The 13,267-nt window shown below is 39.1% G+C and overlaps 1 protein-coding gene across 3 annotated transcripts in view; it reads right to left on the bottom strand.

Annotated features, from left to right (window-relative positions):
• Positions 1 to 838: 838 nt before the first annotated feature.
• SLC2A9 (solute carrier family 2 member 9) overlaps positions 839 to 13,267 on the bottom strand; it is a 130,374-nt gene continuing 117,945 nt past the window's right edge. Inside the window, exons 13-14 of one of the 3 annotated variants that reach the window (XR_014183846.1) lie at positions 7,348 to 7,422; positions 839 to 917 (exon numbers count right to left, since the gene is read on the bottom strand). The gene's annotated coding sequence lies outside the window, so the exon portion shown is untranslated. Of the gene's footprint in view, positions 918 to 7,124; positions 7,423 to 10,788; positions 10,914 to 13,267 lie in introns of those variants that run through there. The other 2 variants (XR_014183847.1, XR_014183848.1) reach the window with 2 other exon arrangements.

The following is a 13,267-nucleotide window of genomic DNA, read 5'->3' as shown; positions in this document are numbered from 1 at the left end:
TGATGTATGGCAGGAGATTTCCACTAGAGACCAGGCAGCTGATGTGAATATCACCAATAGAATTTCAGCTGAGACACAAATTCTGGCTCTTCAGTAAGGGTAAAAAAATAGACAGAGCATCATACAGGACTTGCATGCAGTTCATGAATGAACATTTGGATCTTTGGATGAAAGCCTAATAAATACTGACTTGTTTAAGAATAAATTTAGTGGCTAAAGTCCTTACAAATGAGAGGGGCAAGGTGATGGTGTCCTCTAGAGTTTAAATATAACCTTCTACTCTGCTGGAGTGCAAAGAGACATATACAGTAAGAGAGACATTTATCACCTTTGCTGGTACAACAGACTCGTATCCTCTCCAGAGTGCTCTGAAAGGTAGTTTCCAATACACAATAAATTTTGCTTTGATTTATTATTTAATAGCGGTCTTGGGTCAAACTGTAGCATTCATCATCATTTACACAGTTTTTGTTTTGAAGCGTATGAGGAATGTAGTAACATTGAGTTTAATCCTAAAGGACAGGAAAGTTATTCCAGAAATTACTTTTGCCACAGTATGTATAACAGGGTGTGCTTTGGGAGTTGAATTCAGGCCTTTGTAGGTATGAGATTGTGAAACTTAATGCACATTGATTAAATGCTATAAAATGTCTTATGAACTGATAGAAAAGTATGTTATCCTCTGACAGCTGTAATATTACAATTAAATAAGTTGCAGATATCTGGCTGTTGTATCTGAAGTAGTTTGGCAGTGGAGGGATGTCAGTTTATTCCAAGTGGTCCAGAGACTTTGTATACATTAACCCAGTGCATACCTCAATTTTTACAAAGGCTCTAGCCCTGAAATACTTGAATGCCGGCTTTCCAGGAACATGGGACCAGTGTTCAGGAGCAGGGTCTCAGCATTTGGTGTGCTGCTGTAGGGAAATAAATAGGGGTGAGGACTTAGGCTGACTTATTTCCAGGAATGCCAATAAAACAAATAGCTTCTGTTGTTCCTTCTATTCCCAGATAAAATAATTACAAATGGTGCATCCCGTCCTCTGCAGCTGGAGCCCAAGACAATGGCTGAAAGCACTTGAGAATAAGAGTGTTCTGCAATGACTAAATTAATCTTCTGCAACGAAGTGCCAACTTATCTTCTGAGCTTATAATCTAAAAATAGTTTAAAGATATTTGGTTTCTTTAACTTTGAAGAGATTATTAGAAAAAAAATTACTAGCAATTTTCTGCAGATATAGAAGAGGAAAGGAAAAGGAATTGAGCAAACACGGGCTTACAGGGCCTGATCCCACAAATTTCAACTCTTAGCTAGACATGCCCACGTATTCTAACCTACAACACTCAAATTTATTTTTTAGTGCTTACTGAAAAGTGCAGTGATAGTAGAAAATGGATTTTGCTAGTTGTGAAAACAATACTAATTATTCCTTATCCAAATTGTTTTAAAAGCACATTTAAATAAATGTCTAAGTAGGAGTGATGGTTTTTTTTTTTCTAAAATGCACAAAACCTGTGCACTGAATAGTCTGTTCATCTATGTTTGAAATGGAAATAATCAACAACACACTTTAGCACCTGCTTTTGATAGAATCATCAGAGATTGATTACGATTAAGAATAAACAGAAAGATCTGGGAAGGAAAAAAAACGGAGTCTAGATGAAGTCTATTTTTATTTGCGGAAAACGGCACATGGAAACACTAATTTATATTTATACCATCTTTTCTGACTGAACAGGTCTGCAAACATTGTACAAATTAAGTGATTTTGAAAAAATGAGACATGCTATTTGTACATTACCGTCAGAAGAAACCATGTATGTAGTTCTATTTTATGCTGTGAATAGCAGTAATAACATTTACATAGCATCTCCAGCCATAAAACAAGTACTAATCAAAGCAAATTGCAAAGGGGGAAAAAATGCAGTAGTGGCCTTGTTTTCTTCATCATAGCCTTTCACACTACCAGCTATGCTTGAAAATAAAACTTTGGCTAGCTGCCCTGAGTAACATTCGGCAATGCGCTAAAGGCACAGTATCTTGACTCTTCATGTATGTAATATAAAACAATACAGAAATAATTATGCAAGGCATTTCTGGTAATCTGCACTGCAGACAGTTTGTGACAGCTGAAGTCTTTTGCTGTGCGCTGTGCAGCGCTTGTGCCTCCACCTCCATCCCCTGCTCACACCTGCCCGGGGCTGGGCCGGGCAGCCCCTCTCTGTGTCTGCGCTGGAGCTGGCAGGTCATGGGGAAAGTGAGAAGGACATGGATTGGGATCGGAGGGGAGCTCCTACAGGGCCTGTTCAAGTACGGCAATCAATTGCTGCGGCTTATGCAAGATCTAGTATGCAATAATCAGTTGGTCTGCGTAGGTTTGATCTTTTGACACCAATATGCATTTCAATAGACATCCCTGGAAAAGAGCTCTGCGTCTTCAGTTGTGTGGCTGCCTATACTTAATACAAAATGAGTATCATCATCTTGGCTGCCCCTTAGTCACAGGACACCACAGGGCACACTTTGAGTATCAGGCAGCAGGCAGGCAGCCCCAGGACTAAGGGCAGCCTCTGTGGATGTCCCTCAGTGCCTTGGTAAGCCTGTAAGTCTCCCACATTTATACAGTCCTAAAATTACATTTGGCCCTTTGAAAGCAACTGTGAGTCTGATGTGGCCCCTGGTGAAATTGAGTTTGACACCCTTGCTGTGATTCTTTCCCTCCTATAAGCATCCTTTACCATCAGGAGAGTTGCAATATTCCACATCTCATGTTAGCATAAAGTTCACATTTCTTCTTGGGAGGGTAAAGGACTAGGATTTTATCACCATTATAGTGACATAAACCCAAGGCTGATGTATGCAAAGTTACATAGGCACAATAGCAGTCAGAGTCTCACCAGAATTTAGAGGATTATTTTTACTTTAGGAAAATACTATTTTTTTAGCTTATTGATCTAAAATTTAATTATTTGACTGTGGAAACAAAGCCCTGCATCCAGCCCTTCTTGCAGCTGGGGCAATACTTTCAGTGGGAAGCAATGTAATCCTATCATTCACTTATCCCCATGCTATGCAGGTATTACTTATTTTTCTCAGTCTTCCTGCAAACTGCACACATTTCTCAGCTATGCAGCCTGATATTCCTGGCACAAAGTGATTAAAAGTGTGACTCCAGCAACCCTTGTGTTTCTGACAAAATATAACAAGGACAAGCGTAGAGTCTTACATCTGGTCAGGAACAACCCCAGGTTCCAGTATAAGTTGGGGAATGACCTGTTAGAGAGCAGTGTAGGGGAAAGGGACCTGGGGGTCCCGGTGGACAACAGGATGACCAGGAGCCAGCAGTGTGCCCTTGTGGCCAGGAAGGCCAATGGCATCCTGGGGTGTATTAGAAGGGGGGTGGTTAGTAGGTCCAGAGAGGTTCTCCTTCCCCTCTACTCTGCCCTGGTGAGACCACACCTGGAATATTGTGTCCAGTTCTGGGCCCCTCAGTTCAAGAAGGACAGGGAACTGCTGGAGAGAGTCCAGCGCACAGCCACGAATATGATTAAGGGAGTGGAGCTTCTCCCTTATGAGGAAAGGCTGAGGGAGCTGGGGCTCTTTAGTTTGGAGAAGAGGAGACTGAGGGGTGACCGCATTAATGCTTACAGATATATAAAGGGTGAGTGTCACGAGGATGGAGCCAGGCTCTTCTCGGTGACAACCAATGATAGGACAAAGGGCAATGGGTACAAACTGGAACACGGGAGGTTCCATTTAAATTTGAGAAGAAACTTCTTCTCAGTGAGGGTGACAGACACTGGAACAGGCTGCCCAGGGAGATTGTGGAGTCTCCTTCTCTGGAGACATTCAAAACCCACCTGGACGCCTTCCTGTGTAGCCTCATGTACGTGTTCCTGCTCTGTCAGGGGGATTGGACTAGATGATCTTTTGAGGTCCCTTCCAATCCCTAACATTCTGTGATTCTGTAACTATTGGAAGTAGATAGTCAACTATTCCAAGTTGATTACTAATGAAAGGACTACTATTCTGCAGCTGTGCAGAGTATGTTTATTGTGGAGTAGACACTGGGATTTGGAAGATATATTGAAGACTCTACTTTCTGTTTATTTTTGGCATGGTATTTGTTGTTTGAGTTTATATTATTGTGACTCATTTGGGAAGATTCAGCTTGCAACTACCGGATTCCTAGTGCACAGCAAGGTGCCTTGAAAGTTCTCGATGCCTGATGGTAGAGCTTACTCCTTCATTTAACCCCACTGCCTTAATGAAGATTTCATTTACAGCGCTCACTGGTCCCATTCAAATGACACAAATTGCAGTCTCCCACTGCAGAATATCAACACAAATTGCTGCTGTCACTAAAATTGAGCCAAGAAAATAAAATTAATTATTAATAATTATAAAATTATTTATTTATATAATTTATAATAATTATAAGATTATGCAGCATCTTTTTTTCTTTCCACATGGCTGTAAACCACAGTGTAGTTGAATGTTGTGGCATTATTCTGTTGTAAGGTTCAGCTGTAATTATTAGAGACTTTCCAGGTCGATATGTTCAGCATTTTAAATTTTAGATGCTAATTAAAACGCTTTTCCTATTCCCATTGATTTCCTTTTTTTTTTTTTTAACTTTTTCCATCACAGCCCAGAGGAATGCTGTTAAACCCTCTCTCTGTACATAATGTACAGATGAGAGCAGCTGGTCGTGTTTGAAGCAGTGTTAGCTAGAAGTGATAGAATCAGTATGGCTATGGCTACCTTTTCCTTTGATGCACTGTAAAACAATTTCAGGGTAAAATAAGTTCTGAGCAAGTAAAAAAATAATTATTCCTACAGCCTGCTCCTGCTGGAGACAGGAATATATGGATTAAGAGAGGCTTTTCTGGGTGAAGTCACTCAAAAATTCAACGATTATCTCTTGTATCCTGCCAGTTAAGAAAATTGAGCTGAAAGACTTCAATTATGGTATGGAAAAAAAAGATAAAAAAATGAAAGATTAAAGGAGCTGAAACACATGTTATCCCACATGGAGTCAGAAACACCTGTGTCTGATCTGTTGCTTGAGCGTTGCCCATTTGCAACTCTCTCCCGGCCAGGGACGTGGGGATTCTAGGGTGCTTCAAATAAGTAGGAGAAATTGTTATTACATTTCTGCTTACTATGTGGATTCTGGCTGTTCATAGTCACATTGTGATACTATTGGCTTTAATCTGTCTTGTACCGTGTTGTCGATGATTTACTCCAGAAGTTTGAACCTGAGAGCCCCAGAACAGTGTTGCACGAGGCCGTGGGAGACCCATGGCAGCCATCTAGTGCCTTGTCAGAGAGGGATTAATTGCATCTAAACCACCTTTGTACAATTTGTTTAATAGACTAACCCAGAGAGGAACCTTCCTTAGCCCCCACAGCCATCTACTCTAGTGTCATGCTATCTTTACTGCTAGAAAAAATTTCAAATTGCCATCATAGCCCCATGAGCTCTTGTTGCATCCAGCAAGAGCACAGCTAATGGCCTCCCTTTCTGCAGCAGCCTCATATATGTAATGGGTTTTCTCAGTGTGGTAGTTTTTCTAATGCTAAGCCCCAGTTCTTTCATTCTTTCCTCAGAGGCTGATGTCTGTCAGCACCACAAAACCTTGTTTCTCAAAACCTTCATACTGGGTTTGTTTCATGTCAGTGCATTGTTTCATGGTTCGCTGTAACAACTGAACTTACCTCTTTGTGAGCTCTGAGTAGTGGCTCAAACAAGTGGGATTGGCTTGAAGTGTGAGTGAAAATGTGTAAATCACAATTATTTTTAAAAGCATGCAGGACCATGGCCCTGAAAAACATTGTCTACCCCAATGTTGCATAGGCTGAAAGCAGCAAACAATGTAATAGATGGGTGGGTGGTACAAGGAGACAGCTGGAACTCTGTGAGGAGTGAAGATTCCATAGGAATCGTGCTTAAAATAAGATGCTGAAACTAAGAAAATGGATGGTCTCAAGGGGTAAGAGTCAAGCTGGAACACAAGAGGTTCCACTTAAATTTGAGAAAAAACTTCTTCTCAGTGAGAGTGACAGACACTGGAACAGGCTGCCCAGGGAGGTTGTGGAGTCTCCTTCTCTGGAGACATTCAAAACCCGCCTGGACATGTTCCTGTGCGACCTCACCTAGGCGTTCCTGCTCCAGCAGAGGGATTGGACTAGATGAGGTCCCTTCCAATCCCAAACATACTGTGATACTGTGATACTGTGAGTCAACAGGTAGGTTGAATAATGTGATTTCCCCTTCCATATCCTTAGTGGTTCCCCTATAAACATCCATCAGAAGCAGGGATTTTGACCTGGTCATGCGTAAACCTAGGCTTTAGCTGTCAAACCCCAAACACTCTGAAGCTATGTTATCACACACATTTTTTTCTATAAACATTGTGCTAGAGTATATAAAAAGATGCAGGCATCAATTGATTAGTATGACTCCCCATTCTACTGCCAGTATAAACTAAGCAATATAGAAAGAACTTCACTATTTCAGTATTAACAAGATCATAAAAATACATGAGGCATTCAAAGCTGCTAGTTAAGCTGAGAATTTCTGAATATGCTTTATATAGGACTAGACTGAAAATAGCTCATGAAAGCTTTTTTCAATGGCTTTTTTTTTTTTTTTTCAGCAGGAGTTATGATTTGCAGCCTATTATTATTTGGCCCTGGATTTGCATAGACAGCTCACATGGAAGTGCACTGATATTTATTACAAACTTTGCATCAGTAACTGGGAATGAATGTAGAAAATTCCAAACTGTCAGGGTACTGCAATCTCTCTTTGCTAGTTGTGCACAGTTGCATTTATATTTCAAGGACTAGAATTGTTCCAGTGATGATTTATAGAACTTCTTTCTAACTAAAGAAAGCAAATCACTAACCTCTTCACAGACTCATAAATACTGTAATTTAAAAATTGGTGAACTGTTGTGGAGAAGTGCCTCAGTTTGTGCAATTTAATGAAGTCATATTTAATCCAACACATGCAAGGAGATACAGTTTATTGTATTTATGGATTACTGATATTAGAATATGGACATTTATTTTTTTAAATCTTGTAAAGCACAAAAAGTCATACTTTATATCTTCATATATTTTAAAATAAACATATATACGTAAAGAACTCTGCACATGAAAATACATATATAATTATTCCGTTAGTGTGCATATGATTTCCATTATTCTGGGAAAGGATCTGGTAATGGAATTCAATTGTTGCAATGACAAGCCATTTTTGTACATATACTCTGCTTTGAATAAAATCTCTCTGCACTTGTAATTTTGGAAATGAATCACATAGCTGCACTACTAACCCAAGAGCGAGACTCTTCTTAGGTGCACATTTCTCTGTGTGCGACTATTACTGGAGCACATTGCAGAAGACACACCTGAAAAAAAAAAGCAGTTATCTGAAAATGTCTATTAAAAAAACAAAAAACCCAAACCAAACCCTTTTCACCACCATCATAACAACAGAAGGCATTTAAAATTCATGAGCATTCTTGATAGTATCCTGAATGTCATAAGGAATAACTGACTAGAGCATCTTGCTGTCTAATGTATGTTTTGCCTCCTGTTTTTCATTGGGATACATCTGATGCAGAGCCATTAGTCACTACGGTGACAGAACTGTATTTGATCCACCAAACAGAAGTGAAGCCTACCCAAAGTGGTGTATGATCGCAGTGTCATTGTCAGTGGACTGCCACACCTGAAGGTAAGCAAACTTTTCACCTTTACCTTTTTTTTTTTTTCCAAATAGTGATTCGTCCTTGAGCTGGACGTGTTTGTGGACGTTTATGATATGTGTTAAATCTAATGTGCTGAGGATGCACCTTAGGTCAGAGGGTCAGCTGGCAGAGCCTGGCTGGTCAGAGCTTGGCATTTAGCTGTGATTTCTGCTTCTCACATCCACTTCACAGATTGAGAAGCTGTTGGAGACATCAGCAAAGTGCAGTGAGGTAGAGCGGTGCTGCTGACCCGTGGTAGAAGCTTCATGTCCCCCAAAGCTGTCCTGCGGGTGAGAGGGGAGCTGGCTCCTTCCAGGGCAGAGGCAGCTGGAGGAAAAGGGACTCTTCCAGCACCTTCACAGGCCTTTATAACAATTGTTCTTGTGCTGCTTCTTCCTTGTTCTTTTATAGCCCCCAGGTAAATCCAGCTGACAATAACATAGACTTCAAAAGGAGTTGTGATGATGTTACTTGATGAGGGTATTAAACAAATAAAATTCAAGCTTATATTTTGGTTTTATAACAGAAGAGAATCTGATATCCCATGTGTCTGCAACTTAGAGAGAAGCAAGGGCTGGAGTTCTTTTACTATGAAAGACATATGTACAAAGGAAGAGACCATTAAAAATACAGTATGAATCAACTCTTGAAATTCAAAAATATGAAGCACAAAAGGTCATAGAGCAGATTATACCTTTTATGATGTATCTTCTCCGTATGTTGTAAGGTTTTTGTCCTTTAAGTAACTTTTTCTTCTCAGTAAATTGCAAGGTTTTGTCCTGTAAGTAACTGTTAAAGGACTAAACCAAGCACTCCTGCCAGGCAGAGGGACTGGATCTCAGATCTGCTGCCAGCAGTGACCATGTGTAGGAACTTGGTCCAACCCAATCAGTTGTAAGGAGGGCAGATCGTGTGTGTATGTAGGTCAGATGAAGTATTACGTATAAAAGCCCAGGGCAAATCTGTTCGTTGTACTAATTCCTATAGAGCAGTTTCTCAAAGTACAAAGCAAATTGTAGAGGTGTTTTTAATTTTACTCTTTTCAGGTGGTGGTAGTAGTAGTATTCTGGTCAGCTCCATAATAAATCTACAGGACCACAGAGTTAATATCTGCTGTTTGAGGAACAAGGACCCAGTCCTGCAAGTTTTTCACCTTCTGACTACCCCTCATTTATGCTGGTAATCAATCACTTTCACAGCGCTGCAAGCACTTATATGAATATTCAATGCAGTGTAAAGGTTTTGAGTTAAATCCTGACCTGAGGTGGAAGGGAAAAGTAAAATGTCAATTAGCTGCCTTCAGGATAATGCCCACCATTACCTACATCAGATTCCATCTACAATATTTAATGGTAGAACCTCTCCAGGAACTATAGGCTGGAACTGCAGAGCTGTATGGCTTTTCGAATTGGCTATTTTGTCAGTTTTGTTTTGACCATGAAGTAGGTGCAACCTAAAAGACGTTTTCATCTGGGGCTGGAAAGAATTTTCAACCATTGGCCTGGTGGGGCTGTTCATAGTATAACTGATCAAAAGTGGACATCAAATAGGCATCTATGATCTAATATTGTGTATTGACAAAAGCATTGTCAACATCTTTTATTTAAAAGAAAATGTCTTTGCCTTCAAAATGATATATTTTTGAAGTAGTCTTGAGTAGCTTAATGACATTGAAAGCATGTATGATGTGTTACAATTTTCTGTCACTTCTAAATTTAAAGAAAAAAATGTCTTAGAGCTGTGAATGATTTTGCATTCCAGAACGATCATCTCTTCAGCACCATCTACATCATGCGTGCCAACATCACCCACTCCATTTGAACTGCATTTCTTCAAACCATTTGTTTGGACCACAAGGCTGACCCCATTTAGCAATATAGTTTGAGAATATATAAAAACCCCTATTTATTAGGATGTTTAAATTTTAAATAATCCAAGCCAGGTGTCCTAGTTCATAGAAAATACAGAAGCTTGCCAGACATGCTTATTCTCCTCCTACTATTGCTGAATTGTTACCATTTTTTCCTGTCTTAATAAAACTAATTTCTAATGCTTATTAGCCAAGGCTGTGAGCAATCAGAAAAGGCTGAAACTTGTACCATACAATAACTCTGCAAAATGGAGTTAATAAAATGTAGCAAAGCTCTTAAAAGAGCAAAGAAAGCTCAGTACACAATTTCCCAATGATTATCACGAGGTATAATGTTCCAATTTCCATCTGAAATGCTCCCTTGTATGGAGAAAACTTTTTTTTTTTTCCCAACAATTGCAAGACTTAGAGTCTGATTTATTTACTGATTGGCTAGTACTGGAATTTCCCCACTTCTGTTGTATTCTGGGTCAGCTCATAGTACTCACTGCCACCTGTAAAAATTATGACAGTGTGTCTGAGCAATGATCCACATAGAGTGTCATCTTGTCTCCATAAATTAACTGTACGTCTCAGAAGAAAGTGAAATAATGATCTAATGACCAATTATAGGCTACTCAGCTCCTCAGAGAAATTTCTTATCTCCTATTGACTGTAGCTTTTCCATTTTTATTTCTCTTGCCTAATTTAAATTTTAATATCATAAATTTAAATAACTTATCCTATAAAAATTGATTAATTCTTATTTGTGCCAACGAATTCTACAGCTTTAGTTATGCATTTTAAAATTTTTCTATTAGTTTTAGATTTATTTTTAATTGCTCATTGAATAGGTCCTGAGTAATGTACTGTAAAAACAAGCCACCCCTTTCTCTTGCATTCTGTTTTCCTCAGACGTATTTCTCCTTAACATTTTTAACTCTTAATTTCCATTAGAAAACTTCAAATAATTATCACCTGCATCCTCTTATGACCCTTTTAAGAGAGGGGGACCAGATTGTAATGTTACATTTTTATTGTGATGTCCTTGGCTATCCCTTTGGCCCTTAGTTTTCTTTGATTACAGTTGCAAAGAGAGCAGTGCTTTCATCATTAGCTCAGAGTGATGCCTGAGAAACCTTCCTATATGTTTTATACTCATTAAATCAACCGCAGCAATGTCTGAACCACTTGGATGATTTCTCAAACACGGATTTCATCTGTCAGTAGCTGCTCGGTCACAAACTCAGAGTCTCTTCCACCTTCCTCGAGGCTGCAGTGTTCATGCCCTCTCTAAATTCTACAAAAAAACAAAGTTTAATAGTGAATAATGTCTGTCTGCAAGAGGGCCATAGGTTGCACATTGTCATCCTTTCATCCGCCTTAGACCTGACCTCCCTTTCTGCCTCTTAATACCCTTCCACTCCTCAGCTGATGAAAATGTTGTTTCTAAGGACATGCTGGCAGGTCTCATCCTGGAACCTGGGAGGCAAAGCACAGCCTGTGGCGGTGAAAAGTGGGGATCAAGGAGGGAAAGGAAGGAAGGGGGTGGCAATGAGGCCTCTCTACCAAAAAGCTGAGAGCTTCTGGTGTGCAAAATACATCTGAGTTTCACTAGAAACTTGGGGAGTATATTTGGCTTAGCCCTGATGAGATGTTGGTGCATCCTGCTTCTTGGGGGACTTTGATACAGATTGGTTCTCTAGTTGGATAAAGAGAGTTTTTATGTTTTCCTCTTATGCCTCAAAAGAAAACCCGAAAGTTACCATTAAGGATAATGTTTCTATTAATAAATTCCGCTTGAAGGCTATTTGACAAAAGAAAATTGGTTCTCTTACTACATGTTGGCAACTATTTTAGCATCGATGTCCAGAACTGGAGCTATGCCGAGAAGGATTTCCTCCAGCTTTGGGTCAAGGTGATCCCTGTGCTGTGTAACAAGCACGTGAAAAGCTCTTGTTGACTATTAGTTATCCAGATCACCAGTCTTAACAGCTCAGTGAGTGAATCAATTAGGAAGATAAAGCTTCAGTCAGTCAGTGACAGAATATAAATTGTCTAACTGTGGTTTATTCTGATGTTGTGTTAAAGCAGTATATAATTTCTTGTATTAGCTGTTTACCTCACATTTGTTCAACAAAATATAGTTCCACAGAATTTAGAAAACCTGCATTCTTCTTCCTTTGAAGAAAGTAAATTAGAAATATACTATCTATATAAAAAGTTATGTATTTTAATATATAATACATGCACACACATAAATATATATTTTATTTATATATAAACATATATTAACATAGTAGTCTCCATCTAGCAGTTTAGAAAATTGGAGAAAGAAAAATCTAAGGCTGGCCAAAAGGAGACAGCCTTGCTAGACTGCTTTCCCAAGCCTAAGATCATGCTAACTTTAGCTAAGTTTGTTAATGCAAGTATCTGAGCACCACCATAGTCTAGTTTACAGCTTGGCATAATATCCAAATGGCCTAATTTTTTTTATGAACAACAATTAAAGTAGCTGATCTTTTTCCATGGGATAACATAGAAATCTCCCTATATATACACAGGCATAGATATAGTCTGTGGAGTTTAATTCAAAGGGATGAAACCATTTGAAATTTGGATTTGATTGCCTCTTGAGCTTATCTTTGACAATGTCAGCCTCTAGAGAAAATGGTATTTATCATTTTTATAATCTTTGGCGTGTTTGTTTTTCTTAAGTAACTATTGTTTTCCTGTTTTCAAATCTGAACTGTAAAAATATTTATATAATTGGGTGGAATAAGTCAGAAACAAAAGGTGGAACAAATGTAAAGAGGTGAGCATTGCATTTAGCTTGACTGATTTTTTTAACTGAGGGAAACAACAGAAAATGAAAGAAAAATCAATGTGTCTGCGTAGGCAGCCTACATAGCAGCAGACAAGTTATTTCCTACCCTTAGAAGATCATGCTCTTAATGTATTGTGTTTCAGGGGTCTGACAGATTTATAATTTGCTTTTTACCTTTTGGGAATTATATTAAAACAACCAGCAACTCCAGCAGTCTCATGCTTGGTACTCTGGCATATGAACCAGAATAACAGTGCTCCCACAAATTAAAAAACCCAACAGACCACCAACTGACCCACCTCTTGCCCCCAAACTCAGAAGAAAAGCATCAGGTCAGTGCTTCTTCAGCATATGAAGAATTATATTGTTTTCCCAGATTGAGAAATCAAGTAATTAGTTTAGTGTCTAAAGAAGATAAAAATGTGCAGGGTTTCCTAAGCTCAGAACTCCTTTATACTTACCATGCCTTTCTTGGGTACCTTTGTACAGTTGAAACCACTGGAGGAGACTTCTGTTGACTTCACTAATCACTGAATAAAAGTCTCCTGGAAGCTTTTCTTCTATGCTTTTTTAAAAATCTAAACCCAAGGTTCAAAATAGTATAACTGTAGTGCAGCTTTAGCAGGAACATCTCAAGAAGGAGCCTGATCATCCACTGCCTTTGTTTCTCCCAGGTCACGGCACAAGCAAGATTAACGCAATTTAGTTTACAAGGAAAAGGGTGGTAGTGACTCGGGTTATCCATGATTGCTTACTGAGCTGTGAGAACTTGATTAGGAAGCCAAATACCAAGCTTCTGCCATGAAATTCACCTTTTCACAGGGCTC

This window comes from Streptopelia decaocto, assembly GCF_964273445.1.
Source record: "Streptopelia decaocto genome assembly, chromosome: 4".
Lineage (NCBI taxonomy): Eukaryota > Metazoa > Chordata > Aves > Columbiformes > Columbidae > Streptopelia > Streptopelia decaocto.
This window is presented reverse-complemented; position numbering and strand designations above follow the sequence as displayed.